The sequence below is a fragment of the Alligator sinensis genome, unplaced genomic scaffold (assembly GCF_000455745.1).
Source record: "Alligator sinensis unplaced genomic scaffold, ASM45574v1 scaffold720_1, whole genome shotgun sequence".
Classification (NCBI taxonomy): Eukaryota; Metazoa; Chordata; order Crocodylia; family Alligatoridae; genus Alligator; species Alligator sinensis.
This window is the reverse complement of record NW_005842026.1, coordinates 2,093,070-2,096,332: the sequence shown is the minus strand read 5'-3', so window position 1 is coordinate 2,096,332 and position 3,263 is coordinate 2,093,070. Positions and strand designations below refer to the sequence as shown.

At 45.8% G+C, this 3,263-nt stretch overlaps 1 protein-coding gene across 8 annotated transcripts in view; it reads right to left on the bottom strand.

Moving 5' to 3' along the window:
* The window catches only part of HECTD1 (HECT domain E3 ubiquitin protein ligase 1), a 105,927-nt gene that overhangs the window by 52,236 nt on the left and 50,428 nt on the right, over positions 1-3,263 (bottom strand). The gene's annotated exons all lie outside the window — the stretch shown is intronic.

The window sequence follows — 3,263 nt, the reverse complement described above, 5'->3', positions numbered from 1 at the left end:
GGGTTGATTTAAGACGACCCTCCAATAATTAGATTTTATACATGGAAAATTACAAGAATAAAACGTATTTAGGAATTTTCTACTTATAGACTCTTAATTACTTGGGAGGTTAAATTTAAAGTAGTGTTCGATTTGTATACATAAGGCATTTTAGAAAAGAAGCCCAAATCAGACCTCAAACAACCAGGAAACCTTCCGGTATACTTCCCAGAACCTGGTGATCCCTGGGGGGGGGTGGATATCAAGTTTCAACCTTATGGTATCATTGTCCCTTCAAGGGTCTATCTGCCTCAACTCAGCACCCATCAGGCTACTACACCAGTTTCTACCATAATAACATGTCCAGGAATGATGTGGCATTGTATTTAGTGATCTTTGCTCTCCCTCCAACCCCTGCAGCCTGCAAGAGCAGTAAACCCTTTATAGCTTGACTTTTCAGAGGCAGCTGTTGGAATTGGTCCTGAATGAGGTTTTGAACTGATGCCTTCTAGAACCAGTTCAGGATGACTTAGCCACAAAATCAATGCTTGCAGAGGAATGAATATGGGGAGTCAAAGAGCATATAGGTGACAGTAGATCTTTTTTCCCCTGTTGCATGTGGAAAAAACCTTGTCTTGGATTCAAGACCTACAAATTCATGAAGTTATTCCAATGAGATGCCATTGCTCTTATTCTACTAGCTACAGGCTCTTTGCTTATCAGACGGGAGAGCAAAGTGAGTCTTATAGGACCCATATGGGACAAATCAAATATTTAACAGAAGACAAACAGAACTGTGCTACTGTATTTACTTGAATATAAGAGAGAACCCCGATTATAAGATAATCCCCCCAAATAATTAGATTGTATATATGGAAAAAATTATAAATGATAGATTCTATACCTGGAAAAATATATTTTTTTGAAATTTACCTTGAATTTCACAGATTTCACAGAGATTAGGGCTGGAAGGGGCCTAGGAAGATAGAGTCCAGCCCCCTGCCCCAGGAGCAGCAAGTCACGAAGGTCAAAGGATCCCAGCAAGATAAGTGTTCAAACATTTCTTAAAAGAGTCCAGAGTAGGTGCCTGCACCACCTCTGGAGGGAGTCTATTCCAGGCCTTGGGGGCTCAGACAGTTAAGAAGTTTTTCATTATGTCCAGTCTAAAACTGTCTTGGAGGTGTTTGTGAATGTTGGTCCTTTTCATCCCTTGGGATGCTCTGGTGAACAGGTGTTCCCCTAGATCCTGATGCAATCTGTCCCTCTCCCACTGCTACACGGGAAAAAAATCTGGGAGGTCAAGTAGCCCCTTTGCCCTCTACCCCCCAGCCCCCAACTTCTTCCTCCTGCAGCCCCATCCCTCCTCTTCACTGTCAGACCCTGTTGTCCCATACCACAGAGAAGTGAGAAACAAATTTGAAAAACTGACTTTGAAATAAACTTAGCTATAGCATTTTGCATTCATTACCCACAAACTTAGTTCACCCAGAAGTGATGCATGTGACCATTTTTTAAATTGTTGCAAGTTTTAGCACAAGTACTAAATAAACACACTTAAGTAGCACTTTAGCACATACATAGATAAAGTACAAAGTATGCATGATATTAGTCCAAAGTCAAAAGGCTCATGATTTTCCATACAGTTCATTGGGCTGAGCCTCAGCAGCATTTCAAGCCCTGGTGACCCCACAGCCTAGCACGCTCAGTATGTGTGTGTACTCCAGATACCCCCCACAAAGGATCCATGTGCTAATTGGGCCCCCACTCATGACTGGAACTCTGGTCATGAGTCCTGGGATCTTCCAAAAAAGTATATGTAGACGAGGCATAGAGGGCTTCACCTCATGGAGGGTGGGGTTGTAGATAGCAGAGTCCTGGCATTGTTACGCATGCATAGGATGACTAGAGGTTGGAGTAGCCTAGAACATTTGAACTCCTAATCTTAATGTCATGACCCACTTCTGAAACCTGAGCATGTGCAGTGAGTTGTTTGACCAGTACCTAGGTGTTTGTCTGGTAACCAGGGGAACTGTGGCAGTTAGGACCATTATTTTAATGAGTTATTATGGGTTGTTGGGATAGTTTGATTTGTATGGTCCTAGCTGCGATTGACTTCGATTGGCATTGACTGAGAGAGTAACGATTCGATCTGCATGCGACTGACAGGTGGCATGGTTCGGACGTTATAAAGCCTGTCCAGTGTAGGTGCTGGGGAGGCTTTTGGGGGTCATCGCCATCAGAGCTCGCTGGGACCTGCTGTCACGCTCTCAACCTCTTTTGCCTGGTGTGTGTGCATATACAACTGATTTAGTATTCAAATACTTGGGTTTGTGGAACCCAGTTTATCGACTGTGGAGCAAGTGAGAACAGTGTGTGTGACAGTGTTCGGGAGCAACGACAGGACCAACAGGAGGGTCCTGATCACCTGAGCACTTGCTGGCCACTCAACTGCTTCTTTACCCGATCAACACGATGCCGAGTATCACCTACCCCTTTTCTGAGGTGCTTAATACTCGCCTGCATGTGAGGGAACAGCACAGAAATCCTCAGGGGTGTGAGGCTGCAGAGCAGGCCTGCCCTGCTGTCAGCAAACTAGGGTCATAGTCAGCCACCTCGGCTGAGAGACTGGCATCGGGTTCTTAGCTGTTCTATAGTTTAACTGTTTATAGTACTGTATACTGTGTCTGTATACTGTTGTTTGGTTTTGTTGGTTCTTGTCTTAATACACTTGTTAAACTTCACATTCATGTGGGGTTTTGCTTGGTATTTTGCGCCTCTGGTTGGTGCCGGGCAATAGGCCAATGTCCAGAGGGATTTAACTTTTTGGTGTCCCTTGAATCTAATGGGGAGGTTGGTGGGGTACAGAGGCTTAACAACCCTGTGCGTGTGTTTGAGAACATGGGTGGGTGCCTGAAGTGGTCCACGGGGTTCTCTGCTTTATTGTGGCGTGCCTGCCTTCTCTTTTCCCTGCTCTTCAGGGCCACACTAATCATGCTAAAAGAGGGGCCAACAGAGGGATACTCGGTGAACTGCTTGGGGTTTGGTTTGGTGATGTTTGCAGACATTTAAGGCGGCAAAGTAACAGAAAGTCACGGCGGGGTCCGTCAGGAGGGCCGTGATCTCCTTGAGGTCCCTCGCTCCGTGTCAAGGCTGGCCCAAGACACCCTCTTATTCTTGCCCGCCACGTCTTGCTGGTAAATATAAGGTTGGGAGGCTGCCTATGACTCCCTGGGCACGGCTACTCGGGACCTCTGTCCCCGCGGTTCTCCCGGACTCCTGTGGTC